Source organism: Helicoverpa armigera, chromosome 1, assembly GCF_030705265.1.
Source record: "Helicoverpa armigera isolate CAAS_96S chromosome 1, ASM3070526v1, whole genome shotgun sequence".
In the NCBI taxonomy this organism is placed as follows: domain Eukaryota; kingdom Metazoa; phylum Arthropoda; class Insecta; order Lepidoptera; family Noctuidae; genus Helicoverpa; species Helicoverpa armigera.
In genome coordinates this window covers 5,129,620-5,145,973 of record NC_087120.1, presented here as the reverse complement: position 1 = coordinate 5,145,973, position 16,354 = coordinate 5,129,620, and the positions used below count along the sequence as shown (strand labels likewise).

The 16,354-nt window shown below is 35.3% G+C and overlaps 1 protein-coding gene across 2 annotated transcripts in view; it reads left to right on the top strand.

Moving 5' to 3' along the window:
* Positions 1-1,986: 1,986 nt before the first annotated feature.
* Positions 1,987-16,354, top strand: part of Fhos (Formin homology 2 domain containing) — an 89,749-nt gene continuing 75,381 nt past the window's right edge. For both annotated transcript variants that reach the window (XM_021333972.3, XM_021333971.3), the window contains exon 1: positions 1,987-2,093. The gene's annotated coding sequence lies outside the window, so the exon portion shown is untranslated. The remainder of the gene's footprint in view (positions 2,094-16,354) is intronic.

Genomic DNA, 16,354 nt, shown 5'->3' with positions numbered 1-16,354 from the left:
ACTTGATGCTTTTCCAATAAAATGAGCAGATAAGTAATTTAAGTACTTACTACAAAAATAAAATTGAGAATACATTAGAGATAAGTTCTGAAGCTAGAATGTTGAAGATGTCGCATAAATACCAAGTTATCAAAGTAGAAAGCTCGAGTCTACCTATTTACATTTTCACTGATTGGAAAGTAGACATTAATTACTGGATAAGGCGAATCAAGTTAATGGAATGTTTGACCACGTTAATTACTCTCACAGTGGATTTCTATGAGTTTGTGGAATATAAGGTAAGTACCTCTTGAAGTAACAAATAAGCACTTTAGAGCCTTGTAAAGATTTGCCGAAAAACAATACACAAACAGCGACCAATGAAACGCAACGCAATCAAAAATTTACGTTGAAACTGGCTCACAAACGTTAAAACAAACGAAGTACTGAGCAATCGACTGGAAATTACAATAATTAAATAAAAAATGGTAAAGGTGCCTCCACAACAGCCCTTTCACGCATCAAACAATTGACATGTGACAATCTTTTGAAGCCCAGGTGCGCCTGCTTTTGTCACGCGCGACAAAAACTGCCAGTCTGAAAGCGCTGTAAAAAATAAAGCTCTCGGAGACTGCATTTTTTAATTTTCCCAGTTCCCTTTGATGTAAAGGAATACTGATATTAAATTATTGAACCGTAACATCAAGTAACGAATCAGATTGGATGTTGTTAATTTTCCAGGTAAAAGTCCCATTTCAGAACTTTGTAGGGAATCGAAATTACATTGACTGGTAGTATTTACTTCTTTGAGTCCGTTACCTGATGACCTATACTTAGCTGAACTGAAGACTTTCTTTGATTACTGGACCGCTGAAGACCCTTGAGTAGTTCTGACTCTAGTTCTGACTCTTGAGTAGTTGACAGTAAAGTTACCTACTTTCGCATTCATACCTACAGAAAATTTCGAATTTGTAAGGATTCGAAATGAAAAAGCTTTCGTAGTAAATGTATAATTTGAGGTACCTACACTATTTCCCTCATGAATGATCACGCACCTTAGGCGTTTTACACATATAGCAACTTTTGAAACTACTGGCAATAGGCAACTAACAGCTTGCAGTTAATATTAATTGCGATTTCGAATGATTGTCAACAGTTTTCAATTGCTGTAATCGATGACTAAGTTCGTTTCTACAAGTGATAATTAACAACTAGCAAAATATAAGGTGATTTTTAAAGTTGCCGGTTTCCAAAAACGTCAATCGTAATGCGTCTGGCAATTTCACCTCCTCCCCGTCCCTTTGTCCAGAAAAGACTGTGTAACTAAAGTACCATAAAATTGCGGCAAACATGTGGTAAACGTATGGCAACCGTACTTATATCAACTCTCAATTTTTACAAGAGTCTACAGAACTTTCGTAGTTGCTGCTTCTACGAAGCGCTTTAGGTACCATTGGGGAAAATAATATTTCATATTTGAATATCCCACACCTGCATCAGATTCACCTTAAAAATGCTTAAATCTTTCAACTTTTATTATGTAACCTTGTTTACTTATTTTATTATGCCAACTGCAAGAAAAATACAGAAATATTTAAAGATCTTAATCCAGATATTGTACCATTTCTCTTTGTACACATTTACGTATTTTTCTGAATCAACTCCGAGAGTAAATGGTTTGGTAAATGGATTTTATCGAAAGAAAATTTTATTGAAATATTTGCTGCTTACTTTCAGCCCAGCAACAATAATTTTAAATGCAGTTGAAAACGTGAAATTTATTTAGTGCAAACCCATGATTTTCAGAACAACGGTTTCAAAATTTTACACAATACGATTTTCTTCGGCGTACAGTTTAAAATTGAGCAGTCAATGGCCTTTTTAACGTCATAATTTATGTTATTGGCATTACAATTTGTTTTGAACATTATTAGAAAGTAGACTAGTGATGTAGACGTACGTAGGGGGCTATAGTAATGTCGTCATCGTCTCGTCACCGGCTCGCGCGGGGTAAAGCCCCCGTCGTCGGCGCAGCGAGTCACCAGACGCCGCCCGCCCAGTCGTCGGCCGCCCGCCCAGCTGCGCACGCGCTCCTTCACGCCACAACACTACAGGTCAGAGAAATAACTGCATTTTTAACTAAAATACACCCATTTATATCAAGACATTCGACCCAAAATGCGCTGAAAATGTTCCCCTGTCACCCGCGTCCGTTGAACGTAAATTTTATTTTAGTACTGAAGTATATTCGATGCATGTCGTCCGGACTGGATGTGTAATTAACCAAAACGGCATTTTGTATAAGCATTGCAACACTTTTTAGATAAACACCGTCGCGCGAGAATAACTTGACGGTACAATTTAATGCTGATAAAGTGGTTTCGTGTAGTTTGATAAGACGGTATATCACGTGGTAGTAGGTACTCGGATTTCGGCGTTCGGTACTATTTTATATTTCCTCCGATTCCCTTTACTATCTGAAACTTTTATCTCAATGTTTTCGTTGTATTAGGTTGTTGAAACGATGACATATTTGAATGCATGTATATTACCTATATTATCTTTACTGATAACTGAATATATTCAGTTAATAGTTCGCTTTTCTATGAAAGTATAAAAGCTCGCCAGATTCACTGTGTTCTTTATAAAAATATTTATTTTCTAAGAAGTTACAGTTAGCAGATTCGTGGAAAATAGAGAGGTCACTTGTTGACATACAAATTGATGAATGAATCACTGTGCGCTTCACTATAATATGTTTGTAAAGTAGTTTAAAAAAATACAATTGTGGTAGAAATAATTAGACAATAGGTACCACAAGTCCTTGCCCCTTGCATTTGATATTTGAAAGCACTAATTGGGAATACTTAGTTATTACAATATTAAAAGACAAACAAGTATCGAATACTCTGGTGTAAGTGATAAAATGGTATCTAAGTCAATTTTGTGAATAACTTCAGTTTTATGTGTATTTTAAGTGTTTCTGGTTTATTCAGTGGCACATATGACAAAACTAGAACATCCTATTTCAATATTACTAAGAAATAGTAGTAATAGTTAAGTCAGTGAGCTCGTGCTGTTGTAGGGAATAATCTCTGGATATACTGAGCCAATTTTTGATTCATCATCATCATCTCAGCCATAGGACGTCCACTGCTGAACATAGGTAGGCCTCCCCCTTAGATCTCCACAGATACCTGTTGGAGGCGACCTGCATCCAGCGTCCATAATTTTTGATTGAATATATTTTATTCCGATAAAGAAAGTAGTTCGCTTAAGGAAGCAGGTGAATCAAAATTTCAAAATCCAATAAAATTGTTCTAGCTGTTTGTCTGTGAAAGAAGATATTATAATTATGTGTATGTACTAGTAATATTAGTCAGTACGTACAAGTAAAGATTTACATGTGACTGACATACTGCCCCAATTAAGTCTATTAATATGTTGAAGTAATTTTAATGTGTAAATATATCCGCTAATTACAGCCAAGAGCTAATATTTAGCAACATAGATGTAAACATAGAATCGAAATTAATATATACTGATGTTTATATTTACATCTAGTAAATTGAATAGTGTGCCTATATGAACCTAGGACCTTAATTTAGGTCTGAAATCGCCAATCTGTCTTAAAAGAGCGTGCTTATTCCTTCTCTGTATGAGAAGAGGTCTGTAATCAGTGGGAAAATAAATAAAACCAAAGGCTAATGGGTGTTATCAAAAGACAATGTTCAATCGAAATAAATTCCTTACACGGCATTAAATATTTATAATAAAACATAACAAGAACAACAATATCTCATATGAGCATGAGATACGATACTAAGTCTTGAATTTATTACAAAACTGGAAATAAATACTTCAATACTGGTTCTGAAATTCTTTCTAGATATTCTCCTGAGATAATATACCTCTATAATATTATCCTACCTGTTTAACAAATATACCTAAATATATAAAATTCTAATTGTTCCTCAGGCTTTCAATAGGTTCAGCCTAGTCAAAATAATAAATAGCTACCAGGCGTACATAAATAAAAACATATTTTTAACCCCCGACGCAAAAACGACGGGGTGTTATAAGTTTGACGTGTCTGTGTGTGTGTGTGTGTGTGTGTGTGTGTGTGTATGTGGCATCGTAGCTCCCAAACGGATGATCCGATTGTAATGCGGTTTTTTTTGTTTAAAAGGTATGTCAGTCGGGAGTGTTCTTAGCTATGTTTGGTGGAAATCGGTTCAGGTCTTCAAGGTCATCAGCTCGTTTGCTAGATGTGATAGGAATGTTACACGCTCAGTTTTCTTGCAAGTATATGGGGGATCTGAAATTTGAAACACTAATGTCTTTTGGAACCACTGAGCTGGTCTGCTGTTAGGGCACGAAGGTAGGAGACGTAACCCTGAACTGCCTTTTAGTAAACCCATCGAGTTTGGGCTCGTTGAATTTGTCTTGACGAGTTCTCTTCATGTTTCTGATTGACGAGAACCTGATGCTGGAAATGGGATGTGGCGGATGAAACCCTGAAATGCCGGAATGAAACGGATAAACCGATTTATATTTTTGCTGAAAATCTAGAATGTCCAAAGGTTAATCTTTATTGTTTCTCAATCTGTGCAATTCTCCCAGACCCAGTTTGTCATGAGGATTGTTAAACAGCTTCCTTTGGCCGAGATCGCAGATAGCGACCCCATCTTAAGATAAAATAAATTAAATGAAAGAAGGAAAAATTAAGGAGCTCCTTTAAAAAGCATGAAATAAAATAAAATTATAAATTTAAAAAAACCCCCGACCCAAAAAAGTACGCAATAATTATGACAAAAGGTTAAAACGCTAAACCCTATAAAAGCAAAAATAACTTTTAACACTACGTAAACTAAATTTTGACGTGTCGGGGGACCGCTTTTTACCTTCATAAATACTTACATAAATCAAATGATACCTACCTAATTACAACATTCGTTTAAAAAAAAAACACGTATCTAAAGTAATGAATTAGAGCGGTCCCCCGACACGACAAAATTTAGTTTACGTAGTGTTAAAAGTTATTTTTTGCTTTTTATAGGGTTTAGCGTTTTTAACCTTTTGTCATAATTATTGCGTACTTTTTTTGGGTCGGGGGTTTTTTTAAATTTATAATTTTTACGTGCATTATTTACAACCAGTCTGATTGATTCTATTTCTGAATGGATCGTGAACTCAACTTTCTTGCCAGTCAAAATGAACTATGACAACGGCTGCCGGTTTCTATAAAAATAAACATTAGTTGCAACACAGCACAGTTCTGTTGTCTATGGGAATGGTGAAACAAACTGTTTACATTCTTCTTATCACTGAAACTGTAACAGATAGTAAATAAGAGTTACGTACATGTATCATGCTCAAAAAGGAGGAGGTTCTCTATTGAGATGTTTGTATATTTTTTAAAAGTTATTAATTTTACTTGTTCTATAAGTACTTGATAAAAACACGAGTTCACTGTTTAAAAATTACCTAATAGACATGTAATGCTGTCTACAAACTATTAACTAACAATTTCATGAAAAACCGATCGGTATTTTTACGAGAAAACATCCAAATGATGTTGATGAATGCATTTTACTGTACTTATTGTACTGGGATCTATCCTTGTTACGAAGGAAGGAAAGATGAGCGGATATGCCATAAGGCAGGTAGGTCAGGCACCTTTGTCTAGGTCAAATACATGATGCGTCGGGCGTTACACAAAACGGACAGTTACGATTGAACTAACAAGGCGTTCTTATTTGACACACCTGGCGAAGTTTAACACGCACGTTAAACTGTAGGTCCCAGCTGTCATTGAACATCCTTGGCAGTCGTTACGGGTAGTCAGAAGCCAGTAAGTCTGACATCAGTCTAACCAAGGCGTAACAGGTTGCCTGGGTAACTGGGTTGAGGAGGTCATGTAGGCCAGTCGCTCCTTGTAAAACATTGGTACTCAGCTGCATCCGGCTAGACTGGAAGCCGAAACATAGTTGGGAAAAGGCTCGGAGGATGATGACTTTCGTAGAAGATTTCCCGTTATGACATCTCCGCTTGTCATTTTGATCTCCATGGTCCTGGTATGGTACCTATGTCTCATGATTGATCTATTCGCTGTAGGAATGTTCAGTTGTGTTATTTCAGCGTTTATGCTATACGGCGGTAGTTATTATTATTCATTTGATTTACTTGATACTACAGTTTTATTCCATTCATACAAAAACGCAAGTCCTATTACTTATCGTGTGAAATAATGTGTAAAAATGTAAGTACGACAATTGTTTAAGTACATTTTGAACAATCTGTCTTTTATTGTAAAGTGATAGTTTAATTACCTACTTCATTGTTTATGTAGATTTTGCTCATAGTGATTATTAATAATTGTTATTGAATTTAAAGTTCGAAGTATTCTCCTTAGCTATGCCAGTCGTGATAAATATTAGCCTTATAGTCTTCGACCAATGGGTTATACAAGTCTCTTTTAATCGGTCGAGTAGTTCCTGAGATTAGTGCATTCAATGAAACAAAACAGCCTTTAGTTTTATAATATTAGATAGTACTGATTAAAAACAACAAATAACTTTTTTTTTCTTTTTTAATTCAACAATAGTTTACTGTTTTTGAACATATTTTAAGGTTAATAATCAAATAAGATCCGTCGGGCTTCCTCTTACTATTTCCACTACACTCACTGGCATAAAAAGTGGGCCCAATCTGTGTCAAGTTCGCATACATTAATTTATTATTATATTACGACTTGTACATACCTCGGGGTTCCTGTTTTTTGCAACGTAACTAATTTACGAGCATTATCTTCCGTTGGATCTTGAAAATACAACATGTACATACAATACAGTTGTTACTCAATGCCGACAATATTATTTACGTACGTACATACCATTTACTGAATAGTTTGCTCAATTATTGTGTTATGTACTTACTGCGTGGTTGATGAAGATATTTTTTGGCGAAAGTTTGATAAGCGTTATTTATTTCAAGTCTTCAATGTGTATAGTTATCGGCACGAATCTTGAGCTCTGACCTACATCTGCGCAGAAGTGATTTATTAGCAAAGAACCAATCGCGAGTGACGGCTATGATGCGATGCACTGCGGACCAATCACCGCTTTAGCCCGCTCCCGCGCCTCACTTCATACCACACAAGGGAACTAAAAATTACTTCTGCGCAGGTGAAGGTCAGAGCTCAAGATTCGTGCCGATGATTATAGTGTATGTTGAACTTTATGGCAACCGTATATGTTACGTTGAATGATTGAATGATAATGTTAGAAGCATAGGTCACCAAAGTAGTATTGTTCCATGCAGACGAAGTCACTTTTAAAATTTGGTGGATAGGTAAATTATAACTGATTTATAAAAAAAGACTTTTATAATCGTCCTTAATGAAAATCGATTATGTTTTTCTTGCGGATGATAGTTTCTTGGCATAGAAAAACTTCAAAAGTAACCTTCCTTAAATAAAACGAGTCGTTCCTTGTTAACAGGAACCGTGCATTATTGAGGGCCCCAGAACTACACTATACCTACATACTTAATATTATTTGTAGGTATAAGACGTTTGGAGGGATTGACCGACCAACTGAACCCGTTGCCAAGACATCTTTGTTATTAAATAGGACACTTCATTTTGGCATGTATCATGTTCCCAGAGAAAACAAGAGTAGCTTGATTTAGATCTAAAAAAGTCTACTCTAAATATAATTAATAATTACAATTTATCATGTGGGTTTGGCTTGACTGTGACACTTGGGTTTGTTTCGGTGTTTCTTCTTAAGGTACTCAGATAGGCAATATCAACATCATCTTGCTGCAAGCCAGTTTTCTTTTGCGGATGTGAGTTCAGTTTAGTAACAATACTAGCTGTACCCTGCCACATCCCCAGGGGAACCCATTCCCGCACTCGGATGTAAAGTAGTCTACCAACATGTGCTTTCTTCTCAGGCTCGACACTATCTGTGTAGGTACCTTTGAATCAGACAGACTTTCGCATTTATAGTTTATGAGTAAAGACCTTCCAATTATTGCTTTCATTAACGATACAATTACACGTCCAAACTGCACGTAGAAAACGGTCCGTTTTATTTGTAAACAAATCACGATCTTATTAAAGCCAGCAGCTGCAGTGAAAGTCTCACTTTGTCGTGTCATCCAGGCCTTTGATGAGCCGCAGGGACTAATTAATTGCTGCACGATCACATGCCGATATTCTAAGAAGACAATTATACAACTATCTAGGTATGTGACCCGTTTTCATTAGGCCTAGACACCGCGATCGGTCCTGACTGGGCTAGACTTACTCTGTATCACAGAAAAGTGTTGGTAATAGGTAGCAGAGTGAAGTCAATGTAGGTAGCTTTTAGATAGTGAATTATTATAATTTCATTTTCGCGAACTTTTTAACATATTACCTACATAAAGGAGGGATCTCAATTCGGATAAGTTGCTTTTTTGTAAAACCTTTTTGAACGGGCAAAGTGTTTTGAAGAAAGGTTAATGCTCGGTACATAAAGAAGTATCATTTACTAGTATGCTAGTAAAAAATGACTTCATTCAATCATCAAGGCTTCTGGCGACACACAAAGATCTGATAAGCCACGTACGAAGGACATCTAACATCTTTATACCTTCCGATCCAATGTTTCCCGACTTCCACACGGGCGGATTAGCGGGCACATCTAGTCTATGAATAACAATAACATACCACACGCAATTTTAAACTCTAACCCAACCAAACAAGATTGAGAATTACAAAGTTCCTTCATCAAAATAGTTCACGTTGACAGTGTTTTATTACAGAAATCTTTGCTTTTAATTACGTCGAGTAAAGCAGCTAATAACAGGAATAGTTTTAGCTGAGTCTAGTAAACGAAAGTACGTAATATATTCGGGATAATGCATGCGTGAGAGCATAGAACTTATCTACGTATGAAGACAGAGTGAATTATAATGTTTACATTTTGTAATGCGTGTGCGGTGCATTCTCGTTGAATACAGCTATTGTTACTTTTACGCATTTTACTGCGTTTTTATGAATGGAGAACTCAATAAACTTGAACAACAGATGTTTAGTCTATTTTTAGGGAAATAAATGTAGGCAACGAAAATATAGAGATAGTTTATCGCAGATTTTATGGACAGTTTCCATAATTTTAAATTTTACACTAACTTGCCGTAAAAATGGGCTTAGACAACGTCTTCCAAAGTACTTATTTAAAACAGTTTATCAAAATACCAATTTGAAACGAATGATCAATTTTTTCCTTCTCAAATTCAAATATAAAGTCGAGTTTACACTCACGTAAATTCGGTAGCAATTTTCGGGTAAGCACGGAATTAATTTGTGGCTTTCGAGAGAAACAAACGAACAACAGAGGCGGTTACCAAAATACTCGGTCAAGGTGAGCCGTGATTACTGTACCGTTTTTTATAGATTTAAGAATCACATTTACACGTGAAAACCTCTTTTGTTGTGCGGAAATTAACCTTTTTAACCGACTCCAAAAAGAGGGTCGCAATTAGCCCGGTTCGTGGCTATTGCTAGTGATTAACAAACACAGTTGTTTGACAAGTTCTTAGAGCAATGTCAAAATGTATTTTTTTATTGTTTTTGGTAGACAGTTCGTCTGACTTTTTTGCAAAACTTTTTAATGTTGCAATATTTTTTTAAATATATACGGATAGAGGAGGCTGCCACAAAAACGATTGTCATTTGTCTCTCATCCATATCAAATCCGAGATTTCTTTTATTGAAATCTTTATAATTTATCAATGACACATTTTCTCAAAAATGAGATTATGAGACAATAGCCAAAGATACAGCAATTATTATTATCGTAATCTAGCTGTCACATACAGAGTTGTGTGTGTGAATCATAAATATATCATAGTTGTCGTTTTTAGACGACCCACCTACATATATTTGCAGTCAGTATGAAAATGCACATAGCACTTCTTTCTATGCATTACACATAAAAATGTCTAGAACAAATTACTTTTGGATGTAAAAACTATTAACAATACTTAGAATAATTTTCAAGTTCCTCGCACAGGTAATTATTTTAGAAACATTTTCAAAGTTGAAAATTCTGTCTAGTACTTGATTCAAAGAAATACGCATCTGTTTAAAAAAATTGGATTTATTGTTGTTCATTAATGCGTCATTACTAAACATTCTTAAGTGGGCTCATATTCAATTAGTACATTTTATGTACATCATTTTAACTACACAACCTCTTTATAAGAGTTAAATCTCAAAAACAAAGTATTCTAATTCCTTTTAGTCCACCTTTCCCCATTACTATTCAAAAACATTTGTTCCTCCCGCAAACCGATTCAGGCACGTACCACCGTGGGCGGAGAACACCATAAAACTATTCACCTATCTGAGTTCAGCTACCGTTGTGAAATGGCACATATTTCAACGTACATCTACTTATATTAAACAGCCATGAACTCACGAACTTCCTTTTGATAAAGCCGCTGTGAAACAAAACAAGAATTTTAAAATGCTTTGCCTGTCTTTACTTTGTTTTCATATTAAATGCAGAAACACATTGCGAGAAAAAGAGGTTGATTTTTAGGAGCCATCGTGATCAGTGCCAGTCCCCTTATCACAAAATAAATGAGAAAAAAGTCTGCCAAAAAGAAGGTACGAACAAACATTACATTATTGATAATAACTACTACTACCCCAGTATACTATCATAATTATCTGCTCCGATCACAACTGTATTAAAAGTCCTCATAATTTACAAAACCCTACATACATTCCCGTCACCATATTCAACCAAATATAGTTTGCATCAACGAACAATTAGAAATAGGGACCGTCCCTAACGGATATAGAGACAAACTGGGATATATAAAAATAATTTGTCAGGATATCCCATCGCATCGAAATGTTAGCTTGGGCTATTTCGAGCTTCAGTCGAGATGTGTAGGTACCCTCGCGACGCTCCTACCTAGTGATAAAATTATGTTGACAAGCTCAGCGTGTGTACACATATCTATGTTTACATGTGTGCGGTACGCATTGTGTTGTAGTGTGCGTGATCTTTATTGGTTTGAAGTTTTATTGAAATACGATTAACGAGTGACGTTCATGGTAAGTGATCGTCTATTGTTTAAATGAGCTATGTCAGCTATGTGTGAAGTTTGTTCAAAATACCGACAACAGGTTATCAGAATTACGGAAGGCATTATCATATTAACTTTAGCTCAGTTTACGGGAAATATTCTTTAAACATATTTATAAAGGCATGCACCTATAATTAATGAAACACCAATGTCCACTACAAAGATGATACAATTGATTTTATAAATGTAAAGACACATAGACTTATGACGGTGCAAGAGTAAAGATAGCAGGACTATTTCCAAACGCTACGGCTCAGCTTTTGACATTGACAGTCATGACAGACGACGACCATCTGCATCATCAGAACACTCGAATGGGGCAAACGTTTCAAAGGGGACATATTATCACAGAATTTCTATTTTAACCAAAACTTTAATGTGTTTACGATAATTGCTGGTAACTTGTTAATTATTGTAAACAAAATATTTTATTTCTTGCTTTGGTAAACTAATTTTCGATAGGCTCCTTTCAATTTGCTCGCATTTATAAAAGTTCTGTCAATACCTAATCATGCATCCAAATAGAACTGTCTCTAAGTTTCAAATCGACATTCAGTCGATCGGCAGTCAGTCATACCGGACTTGATCTAACTTCTTTCCAATAAAAAAACAAATAAGTGCGAGATGAATCAAGCAGCTATCATTCTGTCTCAAAAGCTATACATACACTCAAAATTGTTGTAAAGATTTAAACCACTTTGAGGCCATTGAGGCTCCACTATTTTCATTTTATCGAACTCTTGTTTTAATGGTACCAAGTTCGTTGTTTTCTCCCATTAAGTGAAAAAAGCGTCACAAACATTCTGCATCACTTTTTTTTCGAGAAGCCTTCAAGGGTTACATTTTCATTTGTATTTTTAAATCTCTTCATAGTTATTTAAGTATACAAACAATCTACAGAAAAGATTATACCTAGTTGATTCTTTATCCATATTTGTAGAGCTCTTGGTATATCTAAAGGGTTTTTAAATTCCTCTAGGGGTAAAGTTTTACACAGTTGGCAACACTGCCTTTACCACCATATCTAAGTCAAACGTGTTTCCAATTAGTGCTGTAGCTTTCGAAGTAATTGTAACAGCATTTATCCTGTTTCTGTATCTTCTTAAGCGTGATTTGTTCGTATGTTCAGCGCTACTGTATGTTACTGAGCTACTAGTGGTAATGCTATTAAAGTGAATTAATATGCAAGTGCTTTTATATTTATTTGCTTTATATTTCATCTTATTTTTTTAGCACATTATATAGGAGTAGTAAAGGGTTGTGTGAACTGCTTGCGATGTTTGTGTTTTCAAAAATATTCATATATACATAAAATGATTGGAGCTAATCATCTTTAGCGTCCTTTCTGAAGATAATTTGCATAGAGTAAGAAAGAGTCAGAAAGAAGGCACAGCTAAATTGAATTTTAAGAACCTTCAGATCTTTATTTACTTCAAAGTATCACATAGACTGTCGCCTATCATTAGGGCATTCCCATATGACCTAAAAACATGAACATGTGCCTAAACTCATTCATAAAAGACCAATAACAGCAGACACTCCGTTCGTCCATCATAAAAGCAACTAGTAAATTCTAATGGAACAGATTTCATAGAAAACCCTAATTATGGTTTTCCTGTAATTATTCTAAGAAGCAATATAGGCCAGTTGGGTATTAGGACCACTCAAAACATTTCATCTCTTACGATATTTCCCACTATTTTTAAAACGAAAATATTTTTGGCATTATTTACTGGCTTACATCCACAATGCAAAGTTTTACAAGATTATAAAAGAAAGACAGGTGAGACCAAGCTTCCTATCAGTATACAATATGGGCCACCGATAATAATGTTCTCAACAGTCTTCCAACAACCTATGGGCACGGTAACTGTTTTTAACCATATTTATTTTATTGTAGCTTAAAAAATTGTATCGATGTTAATTGTAGCATTTAAAATACGTCTCAGACATCTTGCACAAAACATTTTTAATGACATTTTTGCAAGGCACCCGTAAAAGACTTTCCATTCATTGAAATTTTCAAAAGCGCTACTCAGATCTGTTCTAGTTAGATGACAGGGCAGCCATTGATCACCTTGTAAACAAACCACCACGTGGCTTCAGTCCAAAGTGTGACTGTACCCTGTTTCATCACTTCAAATCATCGCCCACTTTTTACGTACCAACACTATTAACTCATTTTTCTATGCCATACGTTTATTTTAGGCTCTAGGGCTAAGCTGCATGTGTATGGCTTCTATTGTGTAATATTGTCTCTGAATTGCAAATATACATGCTGTCGTGTCATACAAAAGATCAGAAGCATCTACCTACATGACAGGGAAACGTGAGGTATCGTGACTTTAAGGCTTTTCGCCTCTCTCAATACTTATTTTCTTTCTTTCTTTAATATGATTCATGTCTACAGGGCTCGAGGCAAACTTAAACTTTTTATTGCTGCGTTTCGTGCTATAATCAAAATATCACATAGATACTTTCTCCTATAGCCACAGAGATTGTTTTCCATGTTATTGCCAGTACAAATAGATGATGCAAAAATAATATGAGGCATTGAACAACATACTACGCAGACTCTTCAATCAAACTATGAATTTTCATCCAAAAGTGAATTCATAAAAATGCTAGTGCATTTTCGAATAAATTGATCTATTATTAATAGGAAGGTATCCTACGCGTCTAGATGAAAATGTTGGCGAATAAGAAGTTGTAGAGCTTCTTTGATATTAGGCAACTCTTAAGATTCTATTTTCTACTGATAATATAAAAATGAACTTTGAAGTCTGCAAAGAATGATCCCTCCTATGCAACGCAAAGAGCTTGCAATATTTCATTAAAAAAGTATAGTCAATATAAGTATGGATTATTACTTCGTACAGTTACAGAATTTTCACATTTATACAGGCAGTTGTCAATTGTTTGTCGCGACTTGTATGCACGATACTGCCCGATATGAACCGGGCAATGAAGCTCGGAAAAATCGCAAGTGTGAAAATACCGATTTTAAATCAGAATTTATGAACATTTTATAGTTTTGTAGAATCTTATTTCTATCCCAAACAGAGTAGCTTTTATAAGCTTTTCACTTCTTCAGTAAAGTACCTCATATCTTGTGAGTTAATATTTCTCAATTTATAGCGTTCCCAGTAAATGTGTGTGGTCTGACTCAGTCATTTCTGTATATAGTAATATGATCCTCGAATGGTAGTGACTTTTCTTTTTATTTCTAAAGATATATTTTAGTAAAAAATAACTTTCTACCATTTGGAGGATTGATAAAACTTAGTACGCCTGATACTTTTCTTTTTACAAACTCTTGTTCATTCATCACTAAGTCTATTAATCTCAGCTTCGGGTTACCCGGGTAACTGGTTGGTTTGAGGAGATCAAATAGGCAATCATTCCATGTTAAATATTGATACTCATATATTCGGTTACTGCAGTCAACCAAAATACTCCGAAAAGCAAAAAGGCTAGGCAAATGATGATTTGCTGGCCAAAATCAAATGACCTCTTTGTCCAGTCTTGACTACTCTGCATACATATATTACAGGATTAGGTCATCTAAAATAAACCAATTACTCATAAGATTCTATGACATTGACAGAACACAGCTCCTACAAAAACGTGTTAATTTCCAAAGGAAGTCGGATCATATTAAAAGCTTTAATGTTCATAATCTTATGGAAAATCTAATAAATCATGATAAGTTTTGTTAGTGAATATCGGTTTCTTGTCAATGTCCTGTATATAGGTCATTGTGCATCCGAAATATTATTAGTTATTTACAAGAACGCACATAAATGCATGAGCTGTCTAGAGTAATGTCAATTTGCCTATGATTTTCTTCATAATGTACTTACTTGCTGTTTTCCCTGCTGTTTGTGAAAAAAATGTTTCCACTTTATTGTACTATTTTAGGTTTTATTTGAAAAGAATGCAGCATTAATATTGATAAGAACATCACTTTGTGAATGAGTTTGTTCCTCCTCAATGTTCATGCTTTCGACTTCAATAATTTTTGTGCAATTTTGACCTACAATTTTATTTTCGTCTATTTACATACGCGGTCCTTAACAATACTTTTGGATCATCAAAGTGTCAAAGCACTAATGTCAATAAATACATAATAATGAATTAATGGTGTGTCACGAACCTTCCAAGAATATCGGAAGTAGGCCGTGGCGAAATCTGAACTAAAATACATCTATTATGCCCGGGCTACATCTGCATCCAATGGTTGTGGTAGATCGCATGCATATGTAGGTTTTCCATGCACACTGCACACCATACTACAGTTATTTGAAATGCAATCTTCACTACTATAGTGTAAAGGTTGGTGCCGAAGTGTCTCAGAAAACCCTTATTTAACTACAGGTTGAGGCAGGCCTAAATTAAAAGGAAATCCTTCCAAAAATATAGCCATGTATAAATAATGTAGCTTTGCACTGGTAAAACTATGTCCATAATTGCTTCAGTAGATCTAATGATTATCACACAAGCTCAACTTTTCATAAAAGATGCAGTTTAAAACAATACAGATTGGAAAAACTGGTTGGAAAATTTTCATATTTAACCGTATAATACGCTGCATCTAATTCTAGGTTTCTGATTGCCGATGATTGCAGTAATCAGTAACTCAGCTGTCAGTTCTCATATTCCGTATAATGTGTCCTAACATAATAGCTATCGCCGATCAATAACATCGATGCATAGTACATTGTTCGGTCTAATGGTTTCAACCACTGTTTACTAGCCAATTGTAGCCTGTGGCTCATATATGATTGAATAAGTAAATATGAAACTTAATAAAGTCGGGCTTAATTTGCTTGTATGTATATTGTTCTAAAAATCATACCGTTTTATTTGAAGGATAGTACAGCCAGTTTAAAGGTTAAATGCAATACAATTGGTAGCGAACTTGAAGATCATCACATCAACATTTGAATTCGAAAATCAAATGCGTATTATTCTTGGACGAAGTCGAGCCTCTACGCCGTGGCGGCTCCAAGATCCAAGAAGCACCTGTAAAAACCTGTCTTAGCAAGTCAATTGGCAGAAAGGTGTTGGCCCATACCTACGGGAAGCAGGCACGACCCCATTTCGAACGAGGCAACAACCCGCTCCGAACCCAAGTCTTTGACACTTCTACTGAGAGTAGGCCATTTATTTTCGTAGTGTACTTTCGACAGAAATAAATCTAACAGTTCCTATAGCGATT